Here is a 27,857-nt window from a genome sequence, read left to right as displayed (position 1 = left end):
ACAAATCCCAGCTTTGCCATTCACTTACTGTGTGACCTTGGATAAGTTACTTAACTTTCCTGTGCTTTCATTTTCTCCTCTGTAAATGAGGAATAATAATATATCACATGTTTGCTGTGAGGGCTAAGTGTATAAAAAGATATAGATTGCTTTGAACAGCATGTTAGCAATAGTAAGCATTATTTAAGTATTAACTCTGCTAGTATTAAGGAATAATAACTTACAAAGTAGGAAGGCCTGTTATCCAGGAAGGGAGTAGAACCTTTCACATGTTCTAAAATAAAATTAGACATGACTGATTTAGAAAAACAGTTGCACAGTCAATTCTTAACTGCATGGTAAGGTGAAGAGAATCGTGAATGTGGATATTTGGGAATGGTCCCTGAAAGAAAAACCTCTCACACTTGTCCTGCATAGTGAATTTGCTCCTCTACACATGCATTTCACGTTCGTCACATGAACTGTCCTCAACGTGAGACAGCAGCATAGGGAATGGGAGACAATCTGGGGTTTAAAGTGGGTACCTGGACGTGTAACTGGCTTAAGATTTTCAGAAATATTAGTTTAAAGATTTTATTTATTTTTAGAAAAAGGAGAAGGGAGAGAGAGAGGGAGTGAAGCATCTATGTGACAGTGAATATCAATTGGTTACCTTGTGTTCGCTCTCCGGCCAGGGACTAAACCTGCAACACCTGACGGGGAATCAAACTGGTGACCTTTCACCTTGAGAGATGATGCCCAGCCAACTGAGCCACATTCATCAGGGAAAGACTTTCAGAAATATTTTAAATAAAATGGTAGCAAATATTTATGTAAGGATCTTGTCTGCTCCCCAGTGCCAAGCAAGCTGAAACCCTCAGGAGAAGGCACGATTGATGGACCACGGGACGGGGGAGCCTGGCTTCCTCCAGCCTGGGCCACATTCTCCCACCAGCCAGCTGGCTAACTTCGAGTGTGTCACTGAGCATCTCTGAGCCCCAGTTTCCTTGTGTGTAGACAACAAGGCTTAATTAGAAGAACTCTAAGACCCCCCCCCAGTTTCACGCATCCCAAGGGCCCATGTTAACCTGCCAGATACACATTAGCAGGCAAGCAGCACTGCCTGGTTTCGGGGATGACTCTCTAGGCCTCCTATTCCATGTTCTACTAAGTAATCTCAACATATTATTTTATTGTAGAGATTTATAAATAAAAAGCTATGGTATCAGTCACAATAGGTCTGGTTATGCTGCAGTAACAAGTAATCCCAAATATCCGTGGCTCTTAAGAACTCAGTTTTATTTTCATCTGCATGGCGTGTCCACAGGGGTTAGCTCCTGTACTGCTCCATGTCTTCACTCCAGGACCCAGGCTGATGGAGCCATTTCTATCTGAGCATTGCTATTCTTCCAGCAGAGGGAAGAGAAACATTTCAGACAACAGGCTGGCTCTTAGAACTACTGGAAGGAAGTTACATGCATCAATTCTGTCCACATTTTATTGGCCAAAGCTAAGTCACATGGTTTCTCCTGACTTCAATAAAGACAGGATGAATTATCAATTTATCCCACAGAGAAAAAACAGGATGGGGAAAGAAAATGAAATATATGGTAAACACTGATACAATCTACTGCAGATGTCAGTAGAACAGAAAAATAATTTGCTCCTAAAAGGAAGGAGAAACCCCCCTGGTTGAGAGGAAATAGCCTTCCAAGAGTGCTTGCAACTGAAGTGCACAAATATAAGAATTCTTCTACAAAAACGCTAGCTGAGGAAGCAGTTTCTTCTTGCTACTTTGTGAGAAAATAAATGCCAAACAAATAAGGAAAAAAACAAGGAGAGGGGTGCCATTAGGGATGGGGAGAGAGATTAGGAGTTGGGGAAACCCAGTCTTGGAGAGATGGCATCCTTTTCGGCAGCTCCAGGCTGTTCCAGCTAATGACTGCGTACAGGCAGAATGTGAGTGCAAAGGATGCCAGCAAGTACATAAAAGGCAGAGGAAGAAGGATCAACATGTTTTGCTGCCATTTCCAGGAAAGGGATGGTGTCCCCAGCCGCCTCCCACAGTAGATGACCAGAAAAAAAGCAAACACAAATAACACTCATTGAAAAGCCGAGTCGTGACTACTGTGTTTCACAGCACATCCCCCCTCAAATCCTGGCTGCAAACCAGCCCAGCCACTTGGAGCAGCGCTGGCAGCTTGTTCTCTCTTGGCACGAGGTATGCGTGGCAGCTGGATGGCTTGTAGTCAGTGCAGTTTTGCAGCTGGTGGTGGTAGCAATTGGCAAAAACTGACTGTCCAGATGGGCATTAAATTTTCTTTAATGTTTATAATATGTCAAAAGAGAATAATTCTGTGTCAAAGTGGCTTAGAAGAACTTTTACTCAGGAGCTTACAGAAATTTCTTTTTGACAAGATGGAGGTTGCTTTACCTCAGTTACGTCTGTGGGCCTCATTCCCTCACGTTAGGCCAGAGCATTCCTCCATGGTGGGAGCTCCTCTGGCCAAAAAGGGTTGAGGAGACTCCCTTTCTCAGTTTCTGTACAATTTATTGATCATTAGCCAACATTTAGCAGTATGGTAACGGGATTTGAACTGCGGGTCTAAAAGGAAGATAATGTTTTACTCTGGGATTTTTACGATCCTCAAAGGGAACAGTGTTGTTCAAGTATCACTAAAATTAGGGGTAAAGGCATGTAACTGTGTTGTGAGGAGGAGTGAGCACTGGGCAAGACATTTTCAGACAAACAAAACAGGGAAGGGATTAATATCCTGAATATACAACTAGCTATAAATCCGCAAGAAAAGTAAACCAACAGCCTATTTTACAAATGTGCTGAGAGTATAATACACCGTTCATACAAGAGAAGACTCAGATGGCCTGTACATTATGAAAGATCAACCTCATTAGTGATCAAGGTAGAACAAGGCACATTTCTCACCAAACATACCAGGGACAAACTAAAGACTGCCAGTATCAAAGGTGGTGTGCATGTGAAGAAGCAAGTGCCCTCAAACTTGATATACTGTTGAGGGGAGTAGCTAAATACATGAAGCACTATGGCCACCTTGGAGGATCATTTCTCACTGTCTTCCAATGAAAACACAAGCTCTATGACCCAGAAAATCCTCTTCATATCCACCGCCTCCTCCCGACTCCATGCAAGAACACTCACAGGTGCACACCGGAAGTCTGCGCACTAACACTCATTACAGCAGAATGGCTCCAGGTGTGCTCCTAGGACCACCAGCATTAACATTCCCAAGAGCTGGCTAGATGTATTAGAAATGGGGTGGTCATCCCATCCCAGCACTACTAGGTCAGAGTGTGTAGGGCTGTGGCCCACGACTTTATTTATTTTTTCAAATATTTTATTTATTTATTTTTAGAGAGAGGGGAAGGGAAGGAGAAAGAGTGGGAGAGAATCTTCAATGTGTGGTTGCCTCTCATGTGTCCCCTATTGGGGACCTGGCCTGCAACCCAGGCACGTGCCCTGACTGGGAATTGAACCAGCGACCCTTTGCTTCACAGGCCCGTGCTCAATCCACTGAGCTACACCAGCCAAGGCCCAGGACTTTATTTTAACAAGCCCCTCTGGTGATTCCTATATTCGCTAAACCTTGAGAAGTACTGTGTCTAGCATTGTTTGTAGTGGAGGAAAAATGCAAACAATCTAAATGGTATGTCATATGTCATGCCTTATTTATATTTTAGAAAATTAGCCAGCAGTTTGAAAGAATGGGGCAGATCTGTGCTGATCCAGAAAAATATCCAAGATAAACATTACAGAATCAAATGTATAGTATAATAGTATTTGTTTTTTTAAACTACAGAACAGTGTCACATATTTCCATAGACACCTATTTCTACATATATGTATATGTATATGTATATGTATATGCATATGTGGAAACATTAAACAAAATGTATGCTCAAACCAACTGAGCTAGAGCTTTGTCCTGATATGCCAAGGTTGTAGGTTCTATCCTTGGTCAGGGCACATACAAGAAACAACCAACAAATGCATGAATAAGTGGAATAATAAATTGATCTCTCTTTTCTCAAGTCAATCAATAAATTTGTTAAAAAATTGTGTGAAGGATACATATCAATTGATAACAGTGGTTATTCTGAGAAGGATATCAGGATTGGGACAGCAATCAAAGAAAACTTAGGTCTTTGTCGTTTGAATTTTATAAGAACAGCTTATACATGCACTGTGTGTGAAATCATACTTTTGGCTGCAGACCTGGGTTCTAGATTCTGCCTGGTCACCATCCTGTGTTACTGTGAGGAAGTGCCAGCCTTGTGGACTTCCATTTCCTCATCTGGCAAAGGAGGAATAAAGCCGGTTACTCCCAGTGTCCTTTCACTCAGGTTTATCATGATAAGTCTTGCCAGAGTCATCTGAGTGCAAAAATCAGGGCTCTTAATAAATCGGACCATAGAAATAAAAAGAAGTACCCATATCTCTATCTCTTGAAGAACTAGCTAATAATTACTTCCTAATAATTACTAGCTAATAATTACATATAGCTAATATGTCATCTTTGGACAAATGACTTGCACAGGATTTCCTGTGTTTAAATATCATTGTGAGAGAGTTCATTCAAGATGGTGGAGAAATAAGTGGAAGCTATACTAACCTCCTCCCAGTACCAATCTGGAATTACAAGTAAATTGTAGAGAAATCATCCAGAATAACCAACTGAACACTAGCTGGAAAGAAGCCTTATAACCATGGACAGACAAAAGAAACCACTTCACCACAATGGGACTGGTAGGGAGTGCAGAAGAGACATGAGAGGTAGGCTGGGCTCCTACAGGCATCAGCTGAAATCCCAGAGGAAAATTTCAGTGGCCAGGGAGTTCCCCTGAGAAGTATGTAGTCTAAACCCCAAGTTGAGCTCCCCAGCCTACAGCACCAGAGCCAGAAAAGAACCCAGATAACATCCAGCTGTGAAAAGCAGGGATCCTATCACCCTGAGAGAGACTGCTAGAGATGCAGAGAGCCTCTTAAAAGGCCAAAGTAAAAAATTTCATTTGCAGCCACTTACCTTGGAGTGCAGAGTGAACTAGAGACACTAGAGGAAAATCTGTGGTTGGTGACTTTGTAGAAAGAACTGAAGGAACAGCTGCCAGGATCCTGGTGTTGAGTCATTCCCCATACTGCAGGAGCCATTAGTCCCAGGCTGAGCTCTCCTCTAGGAATGGTATCAGCCTGAGGGGAAGCAATACCCCACCCACAGGAATTATTCTGACTCACCTGGTGGTGCTTAAGCCAGGCTGCAAATTACAGCTTGATTAGATCAGTCAGATCCCTTTAAGGCTCATTAGTTTAACAATTAAGGTGGAAAATACAAAGCAACCAAAATGAGAAGATGAAAAGAAAAAGACCCTAAATTAAAGAACAAGTGAATTTTCCAGAAGAACTAGATGAAATAGAGGCAAGCAATTTATCAGATAGTTTAAAGTAATGAATGAATGAATTTAAATTCATTCATTTAAGGGAATGAATGAATAAAGTAATGAATATAATTTCTCATGTTTCAACAGCATGAAAAAAGACATAGAAACCATAAAAAAGACCAGTCAGAAATAAAGAATGCAATATCTGAAATAAGTAATACTCTACAAGGAATAAACAGTAGGTCAGATGAAGTAGAGGATAGAATCAGTGTTTTAGAAGACCAGGTAGAAAAAAACACGCAGGCAGAGCAGCAAAAGAGAAAAGAATTATAAAAGATGAGGAGAGCTTACGAGACATTTTTGGACAACATGAAGCATAACAATATCCATATCATGGGAATATCAGGAGAGGAGATTGAGCAAGGTATTGAGAACCTATTTGAAGAAATAAAGACTGAAAACTTCCCTAACCTACTGAAGGAGAAAGACATACAAGTCCAGGAAGCTCAGAGAGTTCCAAATAATTTGGACTCAAAGAGAACTATACCAAGACATATCAGAATTAAAATCACAATGCATAAAGATAAGGAGAGGATCCTAAAAGGTGCAAAATAAAAGCAGGAAGTTACCTACAAGGCAGCACCAATTATACTGGCATCTGATTACTCAACAGAAATATTTCAGGCCAGAGGGAGTGGTGTGAAATATTCAAGGTGATGAAAAGCAAGGAACTACAACCAAGGCTATTTTACCCAACAAGGCTATCATTTAAAACTGAAGGAGAAATAGCTTCCCAGAGAAGAGACAGCTAAAAGAGTTTGTTAATATCAAACCAGTACTGTCATGGTTGGGGGTTTGACCACCCTATTGACTTCAATGGATAGAACTTCCAAGCAGAAAATCAACAAGGAGACAGCAGCCATAAAGGACACACTAGATCAAATGGATTTAATTGATATCTTCAGAGTATTTCTCCCCAAAGCAGCAGAATATACATGCTTTTCAAGTGCACATGGAATGTTTTTTAGGATAGAATACTTGTTAGGACACAAAACAAGTCTTAATAAATCTAAGAAGACTGAAATCATATCAAGCATCTTCTCTGACAACAATGCTATAAAACTAAAAATCAATCACAAGAAGAACACTGGAAAACACACAAAGACATGGAAGCTGAATAACATGTTATTAAACAATGAATAGGTTAACAACGAGATCAAGGAAGAAGTCAGAAGATACTGTGAAACAAATGAAAATGAGGACACAACAATTCAAAATCTGTAGGACACTAGGAAAGCAATCCTAAAAGGAAAATTCAGAGCATTACAGGCCTATCTCAAAAAACAAGAGAAAGCTCAAATAAATTATCTAACTTCACACTTAAAGGAACTTGAAAAAGAACAACAAGCAAAGCCCAAAACTAGTAGAAGGAAGGAAATAATAAAGATTAGAGCAGAAATAAATGAAATAGAGTATAAAAAAAGATAGAAAAGATCAATGAATCCAAGAGCAGTTCTTTGAAAAGATCAGCAAGATTGACAAACCTTTAAACACACTCATCAAGAAAAAGAGAGATCTTTTTAATGTATTGCTGGATGCAGTTTGCTAATATTTTGTTGAGGATTTTAGCATCTATGTTCATCAGTGACATTGGCCTGTTTCTTTCTTTGTTGTGTCTTTATCTAGTTTTGGAATTAGGATGATGCTGGCTTCATAAAAAGAGTTTGGGAGTCTTCCCTCTTTTTTGATTTTTTGGAATAGTCTGAGAAGGATAGGGGTTAGCTCTTTGTTAAAAGTTTTCTCAAATTCCCCTGTGAAGCCATCTGGTCCAAAGCTTTTGTGTGTTGGGAGTCTTTTGATTACTGCTTCAATTTCATCAGCTGTTACTGATCCATTTAAGTTTTCTGCTTCTTCTTCATTCAGTTTTGGGAGATTATATTTTTCTAGAAATTTGTCCATTTCATCTGGGTTTTTTAATTTTTTGGCAGATAGTTGTTTGGAGTAATGGGAAGACACAAATAAGTGGAAGCATATACCGAGTTCATGAATTGGAAGAATTAACATAATCAAGATGTCCATATTATCCAAAGTAATTTACAGATTCAACACAATTCCTATTAAAATACCAATGACATATTTCACAGATATAGAACCAACATTTCAGAAATCTATATGGAAGTGTAAACTACCCCAAATAGCTGTGGCAATCTTGAGAAAGAAGAACAAAGTAAGAGAGATCACACTACCTGATATAAAACTATATTACAAGGCCACTGTAATCACAACAGTCTGGTACTGGCATAAGAACAGACACATAGATCAATGGAACAGAATAGAGAGCCCAGATATAAACCCAAGTCTCTGTGGTCAATTAATATTTGACAAAGGGTGCAGAAGCATAAAATAAAGTAAAAATAACCTCTTCAACAAATGGTGTTGGGAGAGCTGGACAGCTACATGCAAAAAATGAAACTCCATCATCAACTTACACCATACACAAAAATAAATTCAAGGTGGATAAAAGACTTAAATATAAGTTGTGACACCATAAAAGTCCTAGAGGAGAACATAGGCAGGAAAATGTCAGAGACTCCACACAGCAATATTTTCATGGATATGTCCCCTAGAACAAGGGACATAAAGGAAAGAATAAGCAAATAGGCTCTGATCAAAAATAAAAACCTTCTGAATGGCTAAAGAAAACAGCATTAAAATGAAAAGAGAACCAACTATATGGGAAAACATATTTGCCAATGATACCTTGGGCAAGAGTTTGATCTCCAAAATATATAAAGAACTCAACATGACTCCACTCCAGGAAGACAAACGACCCAATTAAAAAAATGGGCAAAGAACTTGAATAGACACTTCTCCAAGGACATACAAAGGGCCCAGAGACATATGAAAAGATACTCATCATCACTAGCCATCAAAGAGATGCAAACTAAAACCACAGTGAGATAACGTCGCACATCTGTCAAATGGCCATCATCAATAAATTAACAAACAAGTGTTGGTGAAGATGTGGAGAAAGGGAAAAACTTTTGCACTGTTGGTGAGAATGCAGACTGGTGCAGCCACTGTGGAAAGCACTATGGAAATATTTCAAAAAAAATGAATCTGTCTTTTGACCCAGTGGTCCCATTTCTGAGAATATATCCAAAGAAACCTAAAACACTAATTTGAAAGAACAGAAGCACCCAAGTGTTCACTGCAACATTGTTTACAATCACCAAGATATGGAAACAGCCCAGGTGTTTATCAATAGATGAGTAGATAAAAACAACTATGGGGCATTTACACAATGTTCATAAAAAAAGAAGAAAATATTACCCTTTCAACAGTATGGACAAACCTGGAGAACATTACGCTATGTGAGATAAACCAGTCAGAGAAAGATAAATACTACATGATTTCACTCATTACATGGAATCTAATGAACAAATTGAACTAACAAGCAAAACAGAGACAGACTCATAGATGGAGAGCAGATGACAGCTAGTGGAGGAAGGGAGGCTAGGGCAGGAGGACTAGGCAAAAATGAAAAAGAACTCATGGACATGGATAACAATGTGGTGATTGCTGGGGGGAGGGGAGTATAAGGGAACTAATTGGTAATGGAAAAAATACAGTAGGGTGTCCAAACTTTTGGCATCTCTGTGCCATGCCGGCAAAAGAAAAGTTACCTTGGCCCATACATTCAATACACTGTGACATGTAATTACAAAAAAAATCTCATAATGTTTTAAGTAAATATACAATTTTGTGTTGGGCTGCATTCATAGCCATCCTGGGCTGCATTCAGCCCATGGATCACAGTTTGGATACCCCTGGATTAAATTTTTAAAATTTAAACAAACAAATAAATATTGTGACTATAAGAACTCTTTATTTTTTAAACATTTTATTTATTTTTGAGAGAGAAGAAGGGAAGGAGAAAGAGAGGGAGAGAAACATTGGTGTGAGAGAGAAATATCAATTGGCTGCTCTCATATGCTCTTCAACCAGGTAACTAACCCACAACCCAGGCACATACCTTGACAGGGAATAGAAGCTGCAATCCTCTGTCGGTTTTTTGATATGATGCTCAACCAACTAAGCCAGTCAGATTGAGCAGCTCTTTCTTTTTAAGTAAAAGTTTAGAGACTTGATAAAACAAATTGTTCCTCAAAATGTTCCACAAGCTTGGATCTAATGGAATCTTTAGAACCCAGGTTCCAGGATGATGAGTGTGTGAATATAAATTCTACGACTGCCCCATCAAGTCAGAATGTGGTGAGTGTGTAATTGCATTGGGCACACAGATGGCATCAGATTGTAGAACTACAGTGATAGTATCATGGTTTGCAGCCAACAGAGGAACTACATATTTGTGTCAATCACTCTGTATTTCATCAGTTTTATATATCATCATAAAAAATTAAGGAATAAATAAATTATTTCTGGTCAAGACAGCAGCACGGGCAGACATGGCTTGTCTTTTTGCACAACCACATCAAAACTACAACTAAAACCAAGAACAATTATCACCTAGAGTCAGCAGAAATCAAGTTGAATGGAAGTCTGACAACTACAGAATTAAAGAAACCACATCCATCCAGACTGCTAGGTAGGGTACAGATTCGGAACAGCCTCGTCTCACATCCACATTGGTGAATAAAAATGTGGGAGGGAGATCTCATTAGCAAGGAATCCCAGCCCTACACCAGGCCCCCAGCCCAGGGTTCCAGTGCCAGGAAGATAAGTCCCCACAACTTCTGGCTGCAAAAACTAGTAGGGATCAGGTTGGTAGAAGAAACTACTGGAGCCCCAAGCAGTTCCTCTTAAAGAACCCACACACGGACTCACCGACTCTGACTCACTCCCTCTGAGCTCCAGCACTGGGGTAGCAGCTTGAAAGGCTAGAAGTGGCATGAAGGGTCTGGCATCAAGGTGAGCAGAGGCCATTGTCCGTTTTCTTAATCTTCCCCATGAGAGTCAACAAACTACTGCTATGTCTAAGACTTCATCAACTTGGCTAACATTGTTTGGCCTGCCTGGGAGATCCCCAAAGACTCTGCCCCACCCAACTTATGAGCCTCAGCCCAACTTATGAACAGCTGGTCTTGGCTCATGTTTCACAACTTCCTAAATCTTCTCAAACAAGCAACAGTTGGCCTCACTGAGCTCCAGGCCTGGCACTAGCAGCAGCCAGCCTAGATCCAGTTTGGCTTCACCTAGAAATCTCCAGCGCAAGTGGCAGCCATCTCAGATTACTTTATAGCTCAGGCGGAGTGGCCCCAGGCACAACACAGGTGGGGGCTGATCTTAGCCTGCACCATCTGGGAAATCCAGGACCTGCACACCCAGTGAACTGCCATAGACCATGTCAGAGAACCAGACCACCCTGCCCCTGCACAGCTGATCCTCCACAGAGGGCAGAGGTTGGTGGTAAGTGGTTACAGCCAGTCCTTGCAACTGACTGGCCTGGGTAAATCCTTCCCATTGATCTTCCAATAGCAACCAAGGCTCAACTACAAGAGGAGGGTGTTTTCAGCCCATATGAAGGGCACAGATTGGGTGATAGGGGAGGCTGTGCCACCGGACCCTACAGGATAACTAGTACATTAGGCCACACTACCAAGACACAGAGTCAAAGCAGCTCTACATAATACATAGAAACAAACACAGGGAGGCTGCCAAAACAGAGGAAAAAAAACATGGCCCAAATAAAAGAACAGATGAAAACTACAGAAAAATTGCTAAATGAAATGGATATCAGCAAGCTATCAAATGCAGAGTTCAAAACACTGGTTATAAGGATGCTAAAGGAACTTGATGAGCACCTCAACAGCTTAAAAAAGACCTATTCGGAAGCAAAGGATATACTAGTTGAAAAAAGAACAACTTACAGGGAAACAACAGAAGAGTGGATGAAGCTGAGAATCACATCAATGATTTGGAAAATGAGGAAGCAAAAAAACAACCAATCAGAACAAGGAGAATAAAAAAGCATCCAAAAATATAAAGATAGTATAAGCAGCCTCTGGGAAAACTTCGACAGATCCAACCTTCACATTGTAGGAGTGCCAGAGAAGAAGACAAAGAGCTAGAAATTGAAAATCTATTTAAAAAATAATGAAAGAGAATCTCCCCCAATTTGGTGAAGGAAATAGACATGCCACTTCAGGAAGCAGACAGTCCCAAACAAACAAGATGGATGCAAAGAGGCCCACTCCACGACACATCATAATCAAAGTGTCAAAGCTTAAAGATAAAGAGAGAATCTTAAACGCAGCAAGAGAAAAGCAGAGAGTTACCTACAAAGGACTTCCCATAAGACTGTCAGCTGATTTCTCAAAAGAAACTTTGTAGGCCAGAAGAGATTGGCAAGAAATATTCAAAGTCATGAAATGCAGGAACCTACAGCCAAGATTGCTCTACTCAGCAAAGCTATCATTCAGAATCAAAGGGCAGATAAAGAACTTCTCAGACAAGAAAAAAACTAAAGAAGGTCATCATCATCAAATCATTATTATATGAAATGTTAAAGGGACTTATTTAAGAAAAAGAAGATCAAAACTATGAACAACAAAATGACAATAAGTACACACCTATCAACAATTGAATCTCAAAACAAACTAAGGAAACAAGAAGAACAGAGACAGAATCATGGATACGGAGAGCATTTTGATGGTTGCCAGATGAGAGGGGGTGTGGAGCAGTGGGTGAAGAAGTGAGGGGATCAGGAAGTACAAACAGGTAGTTACAGAATAGTCATGGGGATGTAAAGTACAGTGTAGGAAATGGAGTAGACAAAGAACTTATACGCAGGACCCAAGGGCATGGACAATGGTGTGAGGATTGCCTGAGGGCGTGGAGAGTGCTGGGTGGAGGCAGGCAACAGGAGAAAAATCAGGAAGCTATAATAGCATAATCAATAAAACATAATTTAAAAAATTAAGAAAGAGTAGTTTGTATCACGTATGAATCTGGACTGGTTTTGACCAAGATGTAAAAAAATATGAATAAACCAGAATTTGTATAGGAATAGATATAAAAACCTTGATTAAATAAGAATTTAAAAAACAACAGGATTTATACTATAAAGCAAAGAATACGGCAAAGCTAATCACAAAGTTCAGACAGCTCTGCCCCATAAGAGAAAGTCTGCTTTCTTGATCAAACGCAGTGCTCAAACACAGCAGTGAACCAGAAAGTGCTTTCAAGACCATTAACAGCCCTGTCATTTTATAACCAGTTAATGATAAATTTGGGACTAGAATCCAGTTTTCCTGTCTCAGGCTTCTTCCTGAAAGTAAACAGAACAAGCACAAATTCCTTTAGCACCTTTTATACAGTAGAGGAGTCATCCCAATTTTATATGGAAATTACTTTAGAAAAACCACTTTTTGTTACATATCCTTAAAATTAATTTTAAAAAGATTCATAAGGAAAACATCCTCTTATAAACATAAATACCATATACCTTTTATTATAATTTAGTAATTTTTGATATGGAATGATTTTCTAATAATCTTTTAAAAAAATAATGATACAGTATGCTGATTATTCTCCACCTGCCATTTGGATCCATTGTGCACATTTTTCTGCCCTGCTCTGGCCTGGGAAGCTCACCTCCACAGTGGGCGCCCTTGCCTACAGGCTTCTGTTGAGTTTGTCCAGTGGGAACAAAGCAGGAGAGATGAGTATTTGGAGAAGGAGAGGCTAGGGTGCTGCCCATCCCTACCCAAGCTCCCATTCCCACTCTGCCTCCTCACTGTCTTGCTGGCAGTGGTTACCTGGCTGTCCCCTTTCCCAAGGCTCCAAGCTCTCTCTGGACTTAGGTAACAGTGGTCCCCCACTCCCTTAACACCTCTCCATAATTAGTCACTTCATGAAACCCTTTTCAGTCAATGCCATAAATGTATCAGCAGTATCCTGCCAGAACCCCGACAGCTTGCTGCACAGAGCAATAAGTCTGCAGATTTCTGTGAATACTGGTATAAAGCCACCAACTGGCAAACGGAATCCCGTGCCATCCCAGAACAGATCCTAGCCAAGCACAGGTCAGGCCTCACACAATTTGAGTCTGCTTCTGTGCACCCTCTGCCTGCCCCATTGGGAGAGGTTACCTGCCAAGGACCTGGGCATCCTGTGAGTTCTTGCTGAGTGTGCACAGAATGCAAGGCCCTGGTCACTCTTGAACCTGGCGAGTTAGATGAGATAGTATCGCTCTCCAGGACAAAGAGCAGCTTTGCTAACCACTGGCTCTAAATACAGCAGCAGGTTCCCAAGCTCAGTGTTCCACGCCTGCACACAAACCCATGGGACTGGGGACCCGAGGGGAACTGACACGAATACAATTGTCCTGCTGCTTGCAGGGCTGAGTCTGACCCAGGAGTTTCGCATCTTCTTCGGAATCCATGAAATAGGAACAGGCTCATTTATGAATTTGGAAGAAGGGTAAAATCTCAAATCCAGACATCCTCACCCAAACATTGCAGCCACACCAGCCTCTTCCTTGCCATTCCTCGGGTGCCCGGCCCAGTCCTGTCCTCAGGACTCTGTCCTTTGTCCTACCTTCCCTCAGTATGCTCAGGCGCGCGGTCTTCACAGGGCGGGCTCCAGCTTTCCCAGGCCTCAGATGCCTGTCATCTCCTCTGAGAGGCTTCCCACACATCCAACCCAAACTCGCTCCACCCCATCACCCTTTTCTTCTTCACATTTTATAATTTTATTGTTGTTCAAGTAGTTTTCTGCCCTTTCCCCCATCCCATTCTTCACATTTCTTACTATTTCTTTCTCAGTTGCCTTTACTGACCATCTTTCCTCCATTAAAATGTAAGCTCCCGGAGAAATGGGGTCTTTTGGGTCTGTTCTCTATCTTCTGAGAACTTAGTACAGTTCCTGGTTCAGAGAAGAAGAGGATATTTGATGAATACGTAAATAATCAAATGAATAAGTGAGTTTTTACAGTGTTACCCTTTCTTGTGTGATACAACACACTCTAATTTTCAAGTGCCCCATCTGTACCATGGGGGCAAGGAAAAACCTGCTTTGTCATATTGATGCATATAATTGTACATTTGTATGTAATACATTTCATCTTATGTTATATATAACTAAATGAGATAACATAAAACTACAAAGTGTAATGTCATTCCTATCAAATGCAAGGTTCCATTTTAACGTAACTGAACATATTTGGGGTCCACTTTAGTATTTTCTGTTCTGTGGTATCATTTTGAGAGACCAAAGAATAGTCACTAGGTCCTGGCTGAACTCAAAAAGCAGGCGCTGGAAAAGTGAAGACATAAGAGAAGCATCTCTCAACACATTCAGTCTTAAGTCATAACACATCAGTGTCCTTTAACCAAGAAGCATGGCTAAGGGCCCATCCGGTTCTGAGCCACCATAGTTGTGGAGACATCCTGCACAGGTGACGACATCCTGCACAGGTGACAACCCTCCTGTGGGTGCCAGGCCTTCGCAGTCCCTAATGAGGTGGATCCCTCCGACCCTGCAGGAAAACCAGGCTCATTGCTGAGTGCTCCACCAGGGTTTGGAAGGTTTGCACTCTCCCCTCCCCCAGGCATGACTTGCAGTTTGTACTGAGTTTGCAGAGCCTCCTGCAATGTGGGCAATCTACATCCTTAAAGCTACAAAAGAAATCTAATATGCCCTTACAAGGTGGGAGGGACAAGGAGCCTTTTTTACGAAGCTCCTCACGAACTGAAGGTATCACTGAGGGTCTTTATAGAAGAAATAATGGCACCTTCTTCAGCCTCCTTCCGGCTCCCCCCTCACCTTTCCCCCACCCTCCACCATCCACTTCTGTTCCCTGCGTGCATCCGCACAGACTCCCACATTTTTGTGGTGAACCCACCCAGGGATGGGGCAACTCAAACGTCTGAACAGATAGACCATTCCTCAGGAGCCTCAGGCAATGCTGAGAGTAATCTCAAAATTTCCAGCACCAGTGACTTCTAGAATACAAGGTTTTATGGTCAGATGAGAAACCCTTGTGAAAATCTGAGGTAAATTTTGTCTAAAAAATCTTTCCTCATCCACTAAATGCCAATGTTGGAGTATTTATTGAATAAATACTGCCAGGGCACACACTCTGTGCCAGGCCACGTCCAAATGGATAGACACTACTAATGCAGCATTGAATTGCGAATCATACTTTGTTTTATCTTCCCCCAAACCCCTGGAAGTGAGCACTATTACTTACCCATTCTACAAATGAAAAAACTGAGGCACCGCAAAGTTACGTAACTTGCCAAAAGTAGCACAGATGACAAAGCAACAGACCAGGGACTCTCAGCCATTGTGCCACGTGCCACTCAGCTCAAACCCGAAGTCTCTCACTACGCTGACACTCATGACTCAGCTCCACCAGGGCCTTTGTTTCCCTTAGACACGTTCTGATGTGTCTAATATTCATAACACAGATTGACTGTTTGGCCAGATTCTCTCCACTCTCTCATAAGCTGACTTACTAAGTGTGGGACACAGGAGAGGGATTTTATTGTCATTTGACACTCAGAGGTATTGAAAGCTATCCCTTTCCAGGGCCCAGAGGAGACTGCCTGCCATTTATTTTTACTGGAAGAAAACTTACTGTGGATACCTTAAAAATGTCCCCAGTGGATCCAGGCATGTGAAGCCTGGACTTCAGTGCACCTTCTGTTATGACAGCTCTGTGTCATAGTGGGACCTTCAACGAAGGTCATACCCGTCAGCTCTTCCTTGTTGCTCACCTTCCCCATTTCCACTCACCAGCACTCAGACCTGCTGAGGCCCAGCCCTGAGGCCTCTCTGACCTGGACACCCAGTCCTGGTGACACTGTCTCCTCAGGACAGCTTTGTGCGCAGTTTGAGGCCCCACCATGTGCCTTCACTCCTGATGAAGCGGCCCACATCCAGAACCTGAATAAGGTCAGGACTCCCTTCTCTCATGCCAGTCAGTTCAGCTTCTCTCCCTCTGCAGCTCCCCTCATACCTTGATTCCCATTGCTCAACGATGCAGAGACAACCCAGGCAGGACCTCCATGAAACCCTCCTTAAAATGTCGAGCAGCTGGAAATGCTGTCAATGCGATCCTAGCATTATAAGTGCAAATTTAAATTTAAAATTTTGTGCAATAAAAAAATGTGTGATTTTTGAAACAGCACAATTTTAACAATATTAAGAGCTCCACTTTATGCATGAATGTTGAAAGAACATGTACCCTGCCCCCCACCAAATAAACTTTTGGGGAAGATTACCTAACAAAGTTGACAGGCTGAATAAATTGTAAACAGAACTGCCATGGCCTTACCACATTAGCCTATGGACAGAAATATCCAGGATCCTTTGGCATGAGCTGTGGCCTTGAACTAGAGCAGATCAGAATTCCATACGGGCATCAGGATGTATCTTTTGATGAAATGAGCAGGATTGCTGTTATATTTTAATAGTTTTGTTCCTGCTAACCAATTTAGGTATCATAGCTATGTAGATAATCACAACATACTAAACTGCAGCTTTAATATGAAATTCAGTAGTTCATTTTCTACTTCAAGTGTTAAGTATCTTCCAGAAAAAGACAATGTGTCCATCTGCAAAACGGTGCTTTTACAGCCTCTGTGGCCCTGAACTTAAGTGTTGACTTGATGGTTAATGGCGCATCTGCTAAGTGTGCTGATTGTAAAGAAGGTACTTTCTATTATTCAATAATACGTCCTGTTTAACTGCTCTATTATTGAATACAAATCCCTAGAGTATTTTCACTTCCAGCAATGGTTTCTGACTTTCTTTTGGTGTCTAGACAATAATGATTGACTAAAATGCATGGGGACCAACATAAGAAAAAACCTTTAAAATATTTAATATTTGTAGTTATTGGAGTAGGGGGAGGGAAGAGAAATCAAACCAATATTGCAGGTTGATACTAAGTTTCCAGATCAACACAATTTTGATATATATAGGATTTAGTTATCAAAGGGCCCAATGTGTAATAGTTATATTTTACTGAGATGACAATGCTAGAGTCAGAGGTGAGAAGTGTGTAAAGTCCAAATGATTTTCTACAACAATTAAAATTGAAAATTTTTAAAAATATTTATTTATTTATCTTTAGAGAGGAATGGAAGGAGAGAGGGAGAGAAATATCAATGTATGGTTGCTTCTTGTGCATCCCCTTCTGGGAACTGGCCCCTGCTGGGAACTGGCCTGCAACCCAGGTATGTGCCCTGACTGGGAATGGAACTGCGATCATCTGGTTTGCAGGCCCGCACTCAATCCACTGAGCTATACCAGCCAGGGGGAAAATTTTTTATCTTGATGAAACAACACGTTCTAGAAAATTAGATTTTTCCCACATTGGGTCCCAGCCAGCAGTCCTGGAACCTCAGGGTTCAGAAGACCTTGGAGCCCAGTCATTTATTCAGCGTCTCTGCTCTCAAATGTTAAACACCAAGCAGAGGTCTGGCCTGTGCTCGCATTCCCGTGATACAGCCCTACTGCCTCTGAGAGAGCTGGGTCAGAACTGTCACCCATTGGTATTCATCCAACCCAACCCTGCAGGACAACAAAAGGACTGTGTTCATTAACATTTGCATCATCTAAGTTTAAAACCTCCAGGTAAGTACTGCCCAAACTTTATTTTGATGAATTGAAAGGATATTTCCAAACGCAGGAATCTCTCAATGAATTGACAATATTAAAGTTTATGTTTAACCTGAAACATTGTGTGTGTGTGTGTGTATGTGTGTGTAATATGTGGCCCATTATCCAGCTTGGTAAGCAGATGGCATGTGGTGCATACAGTGGAGTTTTGTGTTTCACTCGGGGTATTCGCAACGGAGCTCAACCTCTGAAGGGATGGAAAGAAGTTGTAAAACATCAGGATGAACCATGTCAATTCCAGGATATATTCTGAAAGCTGTAAATTCTTAAAAAACAACATAAATCCTATATAAAAAATTACATTGTTATTTGGTTCATATATTTGTATGCAGGAAAACTCTTAATACCAAGATCTTCTCCTGCCATAAGAATACCACATACTCCCCTCCCCCGCAATGATCAGGGTTAAATGGGCAGCAGGGTGAAGGGTCTTCCACACCTTCAGCATCGCCAGTCCAGTTGAAAATGCACTTTGCGGATATCCTGCACTGGCTGAGTGCTGGGCACCCAGTGACGTCTTCCTGGGACTGCCGACGCCATTCCTTCTCTCGATAGGAAGTATGAGTGCATATTCACCTGAAATCTTAAGAGCAAGTGACAGGATCGCAGATAGAGTGGGAAGGAATTTAGGAGATAATCTGGCCCAATCTCCCTATTGCGGTGATACAAACACTGCGGCTCAGAGGTAACACAACAGCCCGATATCTCACAGTGAGTAGACGGCAAAGCTGAGGCTTAAAGCCAGAAATGTTTCCAGAACATTCTGTGCTGCAACTGACACTGGTTTTTAGTACCTTCATGTCTGAGTAGCCAAGTATACCTGGATCCTTAGTACATTTCTCCCCTTTTAAAAACAGCACATACTCATTCCTCCTAGTGAAGCAAAGTTCTCCTGAGCCCCAACAGAGCTGGGGCCTGTTTGTGCAGTATCCTGCATCTACTGCTTCAAAAACTCAACCCCCACAAAAAGACAGAGCTCATTCTTCTCTGCATATCTGTGAACAGGGGGACACAGCCCTGTGTCTCTTTACCTCAATATTCTCAGATAAATTCAGGCTACCACAAAGGGTACTCTGGCCACTGTCTACAACTTCACCCACAGCTATATGCTGAACGGAAAAGGGATCAACCACCTACATTTGAAATATTCGTAATTACACACTGTGTCCTACAAGGAGCACCTGGCTGCCCACAGATGCACACACAGGGAAAACCCAGAGGGCTGTGGGCTCCTCCTTGGCTGTGAACCCACCCCCTTAGTGGTGGAACACTGAGGTTCTGAACAGTCAGACTCAATGCAAGCTTGCTGTGTGTGTGCAAAAAGGAAGAGCCGACACCCTCTCAGCCCTCAGACTGCCATGTGCCGGAGATCCTGGAGAAGCCTGGACCGTTCATTCCCTGCTCTGATGTCTGACGGGGAATGAAAGGTGTGTGCATCAGTGACCTGGAGTTTGACTGGACACAAATGTCAAGATGAGCACTTGAAGATACTATTGAGTTTAGTCACACAGGTCAACTTCATGACACCAGAAAATCTGAGGACAGTGGATACCACGGCCTGAGACATGACCCGTACCAGTGCAGTGCACGTTTCAGATGCACGCCCCACCTCTTCCTACATTAGACATTAGACATGCCACTGAGTGCAGCGCTGGTTATGACACTACAGGAGGCTCCACACAAAAATGTCAGCAGCATCCAGTTTGCTCACAGAATTGCGAACTGTGCATTAGCCGCCGATTTAAATTAATTTTGCTTCTTGAACCATGGAAAATAGTTCTTTGAACAAGAATTCATGATAAATACACATATGTAAAAGACCTTTAATCATAATTATTTTAAATAGATAAAACATGGGTTAAGATTCTCGGCCTCATTAATTTCTCATGGTATCAAAGAACACAAACAAATGCTAAATGAGAAAAGTGTAAGTTATAATTTAAATGCATTATGCATGGCCATTTAGCTCATTAAATGACAAGATTCTTTGTGAATTCCAGGCTACAGAACATTTCTGCACTTCCCAGTGATGGAGCGATGGTCACGATATTCTTGTTGGGAAGAAATGTTTTATAACATTTAGATCTTAAAAGAATACCACCTACAATTAAAACAGCAGAATTAGAATAGCGAAGTTGTCTTGTAACACCTCAGACTTCCTCTTTTAGAGCACTTAACTCTTGTTTTTCCTGCAGAGTCCCAAAGAGCAGGGGCCATGTTGTGGCCCCTGGCACATGGTAAGGGTCTAGTAAATATCAATGAGTAAATGGCTATGGATCCCTTTGGGAAAAATACAAATGAGCCACTGACCTAAACACTTGCCATGATGTTGTGGGATCCTTTTCCTAGAGACCAAGTCTCTTTCTCCAGGTCTGGAAGTATAACACAAGGAAGGAAAAAACATTCCATCATAACAGCAAGAAGAAAACAGAATTAAAAAAAAACAAGAATAGGGTAAGCAGCCTCTGGGACAACTTCAAATATACCAACATTTGAATCAAGGGGTGCCAGGAGGAGAAGAGAAAGAGTGAGAAATTGGAAATCCAATTGAAAAAATAATGGAAGAAAACTTCCCTAATTTGGTGAGTGAAATAAACATGCAAGTCCAGGAAGGACAGAGAGTCCCAAACAAGATGGATGCAAAGAAGCCCACACCAAGACACATCATAATTAAAATGCCAAAGGTTAAAGGTAAATACAGAATCTTAGTAGCAGCAAGAGAAAAGCAGATAGTTACCTATAAAGGAGTTCCCATAAGACTATCAGCAATTTCTCAAAAGACACTCAGCAGGCTAGATAGGATTGGCAAGAAGTATTCAAAGGGATGAAAAGCAAGGACCTACAACCTAGATTGCTCTATCCAGCAAAGCTATCCTTTAGAATGAAAGGGCAAACAAAGTGTTTACCAGACAAGGTAAAGCTAAAGGAGTTTATCATCACCAAGCCCTTATTATATGAAATGTTACAAGGACTTAATTAAGAAAAACAAGAAGACCAAAACTATGAACATTGAAATGACAATAAATTCACAACTATCGACAATTGAATCTAAAAAACAAACTAAGCAAACAAGCAAAACAGAAACAGCATCATAGATAATGGAGATCACTTGGAGGGTTATGAGTTGGGAGGAGGAAAGGGGAGGACGAGAGGAAAGGTGCAGGGATTAAGAAGTGAAAATAAGTAGTTACAGAACAGACAGGGAATGTTAAGGACAGTATAGGAAATGAAGAAGCCAAAGACCTTATATACATGAACCATGGACATGAACTAAAGGGGGGATTCCTTGAGAGAAAGTGGGGTACTGGATGGAAGGGGGCAAAGGGGGAAAATTGGGACAACTGCAAGAGCAAAATCAATAAAATATTTTTAAAAAGACCCGCCCTTGCTGAGATTAGCTTGCTGTGTTCAGTAAGCATCTCCCTGGCTCCAAGTGGGTGACTTCCACTGACTACAGCTACAACCTTCAACCTGCCAGGTGGGCTGGCAGGCTGGAGACCTGGGGAAAAGTTGATGGTGCAGTTCACGTCTGAAGGTGCTCTTCCAACAGAATTCCTTCTTCAAGGGAGATCAGGCTTCTTCTCCTAAAGCTTTCCTTTGATTGGGTGAGGCCCACCCACATTATGCAAGGAAATCTGATTTACTCAAAGCTTACTGATAATTTAATTAAAAAAAACTTCATAAAATAAAACATTTAGAATAATGTTTGACAAAGTATCTCGATACTGTGGCCCAGCCAAATTGACACCAAAAATTACCTGTGACATTCACATGATAAAGTTTTCTGGGAGAGTATGGCAATTCCAAATCAGATGCAAAAAATAGCTTAAGAGAGTTTGCAAAAGCACCCGGCTTGGGTGTTTCCGGTGGCGAGGGGCTGACACCAGGGCGTCACCCATGCCCTTCTTTGAGTAAATCAAATTCCCTTGCATAATGTGGGTGGGCCTCACCCCACACACAGACAGAGGTGTGTAGTTGGCACCTCCCTCAAGCACCAAAGGATGTAGCATAAGACTTTCTTCTCATGAGTTCTAGATGTGGGGTGAAAGAGGAAGAAGGGTAGATCAAGCTTCAAAGATATCAGCAATTTCACATTTTAAAAAAAGACTGTTATGAAGGAAGTGCAAATTTCACTCATTGAATAGGCAAGAAAATGTAATAATGCAGGTGGTGAACCAAGGGGAAGAAATATTCACCACAGTAGGTTTAAGTCCTAATGGGTTAAAACTGCAGGCACCTGCCCCTCAAACAAGGAGTCTGTCTGCAGCCGCACCACCATGCACAGTGGGGAGGAACCCGAGACATCATGCAACCAGTACATGGCTGGCAGCACGTTTCTAGGTTTAGAGAGGAGCTAGACCTTGTTTCCCTAACACATCAAGGATTCTTCCTCTCTCCCCATTGGGAGCAAATTCAAAGGAGCAGCCACCTAAAAGCCAGTATATTTCTAGGTGAGGAAGAATAAGAAGTAAAAACAGTAGAAACGCAGAAAAATAATCTCCACCCAGTGGGATTACTCAGAAAGGTCCCAAGTAGTCTTTAACTTTGCCGAGAACCTTTTTGTGTTAGATGTACTTAAGGTGAAATACCAGCATTAAATTTAGGTGTCCTCCCTTCCTGGTGTCTAGGGCACCTGAGAGCACTTTGGGCTCCTTTAAGCCATCACAAGACATTAATTCCACCTTCAAGGGAGCCCGCAGGGTGATGAACTCAAACAAGCCTCTAAATTAAGTCATGAGTCTTATTTTCCCAGCAAAGCAAGTTCAGAATGTACCATATAATTCTCCAGGCTTGACATACATCCATTAAAGGGGATGCCCACTGAGTGTGGGATTACAAAAAGAAATTACAGATTTTCTAATAAATACTTCAAACTGCCAAGGAAATCTGGTTCTCAGGATATTTTTTTCCTTTGTGGCTGAAAATAAACATGGCCATTGCTTTATAGTTTCCTGGAATGATGACATTCTCATGTAATTGCAAATTCTTGTGACAGGCAAACGACTTCTATTGATGGCAGTGACCTAGGAAGCGCATTTGGTATAGTGGCCCGGGGTGGGCTCTGGCAGTGGATGCAAGTAATCATCGCAAGCTCTTTTTTGCCAAGAGGGAGCCCTTGGTCATGGACTTTTCTATCAGATTACAATTGAGACCTTTGCTCAGTCTTAAAAGGCACCTCTCTGAGTTCACAAGGACAGACACTGACAGCAAAACAGACTTAACACAGCACTACCCTCCTTCTTATTCCAGAGAAGGCCAACTGAAATGTGCACTACTGTGCTCAAGTCATAGTTACATGGGGAATAAATTTTTGTAATGCAGCTAAATTATCTGAGCAAAAGACTTTATTGATGTTCACTCCAGTAAAATTTCAAGACTAGAACTACAAAGTTGAAGCGAAACATTCTAGAAGACATATCAGTATGCCAAGGAATCTAAACTTCCCAAATGTACTGGACAATTCCATAAGGGTTCTTGCTGATTAGGCTTGAAGTAATAATTTCATAGAGAAAATGCTTCCATCACCCACATCCGCACACATAATTCCAATCCATGTTCCTCTTGGACCTAACTGATGCTAGAGCCTGGGGCTTTGTTATACGTTAGCAGAACAACTGTTCGAGAGCAGGTTAGCTGGTCCCGCAGCACCTTTGGGATGCGACTCCTCTCCTCTCGTAGCAGGCCCAGCACCTCACTAGCCAGGTCCTGTTGTAAATCACTGAGTTACTGGTCTGGTGGCCTGTGGGCAAGCAGGGTATACTCTCAGTGAGGTGCACACTGTGCTATGGAAGACATCGCACCACATTCAATCAGGAAGGCCATGCCCTTGGCAGGGAGGAGCGGGACACTTCTGCAGGCCCCTGGAGCTCAGATGAATCTGGGGACTCAAGATCATTGAGTGCGTCTTCCCACATGTCACCATTCCAAGTCTCAGGGTCCCACTCTTTCCCAGTCGGGGCTCTAACCTCAGTGTAGTCAACCTCCCAAGGGTGAGAACTGAATCTGTGTCGATGCTCCACTGCCTTTATAATTAAGTTCAGGACCTGATCCTTGGCCTCTTCTGCCCTTAATTATAGGATATGACAGTAGTATGCTACCCTGTAGGCCTTTTGGGGGCAAAATTACCCTCCAACTTGTCTTGCTCCAATATATCAATGGCTCCCAGCAACAGCTATCTGATTCCCAAATCCTTATAGTTAGTCCTCTCGAGTGCCTGAGACACTCCTCCGCCAGTGCATTCTGATCTACACATACTGATTCCACGCTCACCACCAGGTCAAGTTTATGAATTGCACCAAACTGTATGCCAGGGACTATCACTATTCCACCTAATGCCAGTGATGGAAGTTCTCACTGCCAACCAGCAGCATGCGATTCAGCCCCAAAATCCCTGTTGTAGATCGTGTTCTTGGGAAACCAACTCTGAGACTCTAGGATTGCATGTGAAGATCTTTGGAGGAGTACGCTCAGGAACAATACCTATGGGTGGTAAAGGAAGCAGGATTAGGCAGAGGGGCTTTAAATGCAACGCAGTTGCATTAGGGGCCTCTGCTGGCCCACTGGTGAATGGCGGAGCTGGGACGCTCCCTCAGTTGCCCGGACAGAGACCAGGGGACTGGGGCTTTTTACTACACATCAGCCAGTCATTGTTTCCCTTTGTCTGGGGCAGGTCCCAGGAAGAAACTCATCTGTGAGCTGTCAGCAGCCAGTTGTCCAAGCAGGTGGGAAATGAGGGCTTCTGGAAAGAAGGATGAGTCATTCACCACAGAGTCCACTAGGACATCAGGGAGGGAGTCGTAGCCAGAGCCTAGTTAGAATCCACAGAACTCACATGCCCAGTTAACCAGAATTGCTGGAAAACTTTGATATTCATTTGAACAAAAATAAAAAGAAGAAATAATACTTAATGCTATTCATTTTAGGGTTTCCCAACTATATAAAGAAGTGTCAAAGTTCACTGCTTAGCACCATTAATTCTTTCATCTTCCCTAACTTGAGTTCTGCATGCTGCTTCATTCACCACTTGGTCATAGCATATTCTGGGGTGTTTTCACAGACCTCAAATGTGAATGATTTGCATTATTATATATCACCAGATACTTTTCCTTCTATAAGGGCTTCTGAAATCTTACAGACAAGTTGTAGGGCTTTTACTCATAATCTGTAGATATTATTTCAAATCACATTTTTATGAAGTTTTAGCTAGTAATGCAGCAATTCACATGATTGGAGTTAGTGCTGCTCAGTCAGCAACAGTGCAATGAAGACATCCTGAACAGTGCTGTGTTACACCCGACTCCGGGTTGTGTCACGGCCACTGGTATGAACACTGTCTCCGTTCTCATTTGGGACAACAGTCTACCCCCCGCCATGTTTGAAGTCTGCAATGCGGAGTCCAGAACCTTGGAAGAGGGTGTCACTTATATCATGTCCCAGATGCCACATCGCTTTTTTGGCTTTTAAGTTATTCACATATATTCCCACCAGCCCTAAAGACCGTTTCCTTTTATATTTTTCTGATTTGGCAGTGACACAGTTTCTCCAGATATTAAAATGTCTAACTAGATTCTGAGGATCACAAAACCATCTGAGCCTACAATGACAAACCCTAAAGTGACCCTCTCCAAGACATCTACTTAATATACATTTACCATATTTTATCAATTTAAAGGTACATTTCCAGTGCCTTTGAAATCAGGGTATATCTTCAGATTGGGCTAGTGGAAGAACATTCTAGTCTCTTTGTTGATAAGACTTAACTTCATTAAAATGTCAATTATACAAATACATTCCATTCTAAATAGAATTTCAACAGGGCTTTGTTTGGGGAAAGTAAGAAAAGGGGTTAGATGATTTTATGTTAAAGTATTTTTGAAGGGCTTTGTAAAAAAGATTTTTAAGTTGTATATAGCTTAAAACATCTGAAAGACAAAAGACAAACAATGGATATAGAAAAACAGGTTTGCATCAGCTACAATATACAAAGAGAGCTCACAATGAGATTTTTAAAAAGTAAAAAATCTAATAAATGGACAAGGATATAAATAGGCAACTCTTAAATAAAATTTTTAAATAAACATATTCTCTAAACTCATCCAAATTGCCAATAAACAGATTCACAAATAGGAAAATGGAAATTAAAATAATAGTGATGAGGAAGGTGTGCCAGGGTGTGTGGAGTGGGAGGAAGATGAGAGAGAGCAGGACAGGGCCTGGCAGGAGTGAGTGGATGGAAAGAGAATTTTAAAAAATCTTTACAAAAATAGACTCGTGGTCAAGATGAGGCATAGGTAAACATACCTCAACTTTGCACACAATTATAACAAAAAACAGAACTAGACTACAAAACAAATATCACCCAGAACTGTCAAAAAATCAATCTGTGTGGAAGTCCAACAACCGAGGATTTAAAGAAGCCACAATCGTCCAGATGGGTAGGAGGGGCAAAGACACTGAAAGGTGTAGAGATGCATGGAGATGCAAAATGGTGCAGAGAGGCATGGAAACAGGAACTGGTGGCCCCACATCTATGTGTAGGGGATGAAAAATGGGAGGGATACCTCAAAAGTGAGGGATACCAGCCCCAGTCCAGACCACTTAGGCCAGGGTTCCAGCACCAGGAAGGTAAGTCCCCATAACTTCTGGCTGTAAAAACCAGTGGGGGTTAGAGCAGCAGAAAAAAACTGAGAAAGTCTCAAGAGACTCCTCTTAAAGGGCCCCCAATGGACTTAGGACTCACACCAACCCACATGCTCTGGGACTGGACACCAAGACAACAGCTGCAAGGGCACCAGAAGCATATGGGGAGAAAATGAAGTATGAGTACCTAGAGATAGCTTCCTCCCATGCAAAATTCCAGAGGCCAGGCAGCAGCATTGCCCCCTCTGTGAGCCCTCCCACACACAGAGCACCAGAGCTAGTGACATGGGTTGCCCTGTCCTGGTGATTGCCTAAGGCTCCACCCCATACAACTGAACAGGTATGCTTTTCTACAATGGCCCACACTACTAAGACAGGGCGTCAAAGCAGCTCCACCTAATGCATAGAAACAAACACAGGGAGGCTGCCAAAATGAGGAGACCAAGAATTATGGCCCAAACGAAAGAACAGATCAAACTCCAGAAAAAGAACTAAGTGACAAAGAGATAGCCAACTTATCAGATACAGAGTTCAAAACACTGGTAATCAGGATGCTCACAGAAATGATTGAGTATGGATGCAAAATAAATGAAGAAATGAAGGCTATACAAAGTGAAATAAAGCAAAATACACCAACAGTAATGGGAAGGAAACCAGGAGTCAAATTAACTATTTGAAACAAAAGAAAGAAAGAAACATTCCTTTATTTGAATGAAGAAACAAGAATTCAAAAAAATGAGGAGAGGCTTAGGAACCTCTGGGGCAACTTTAAATGTTCCAATATCCAAATCATAGGGGTGCCAAAAAAAGTGAAGGAGCAAGAAATTGGGAACTTATTTAAAAATACAAAGAAAAAACCCTTCCCCAATCTGGTGAAAGAAACAAGCATGTAGGTCCAGGAAACTCTGAGAGTCCCAAACAAGTTGCAACCAAAGAGGGACACACCAAGGCACATCATAATTACATTACCCAAAATTAAAGATAAAGAGAGAATCTTAAAGCAGCAAGAAAACAGAGTTACCTACAAAGGAGTTCCCACAAGACTATCAGCTGACTTCTCAAAAGAAGCCATACAGGCAAGAAGGGGCTGGAAAGAACTATTCGAAGTCATGTAAGGAAAGGACCTACATTGAAGTTTACTCTATCCAGCAAAGCTATCACTTAGATTGGAA

Source organism: Sturnira hondurensis, unplaced genomic scaffold, assembly GCF_014824575.4.
Source record: "Sturnira hondurensis isolate 20B ecotype Veracruz unplaced genomic scaffold, ASM1482457v3 Scaffold0004136, whole genome shotgun sequence".
Lineage (NCBI taxonomy): Eukaryota > Metazoa > Chordata > Mammalia > Chiroptera > Phyllostomidae > Sturnira > Sturnira hondurensis.
Note: the sequence above shows the minus strand (reverse complement) of the source record.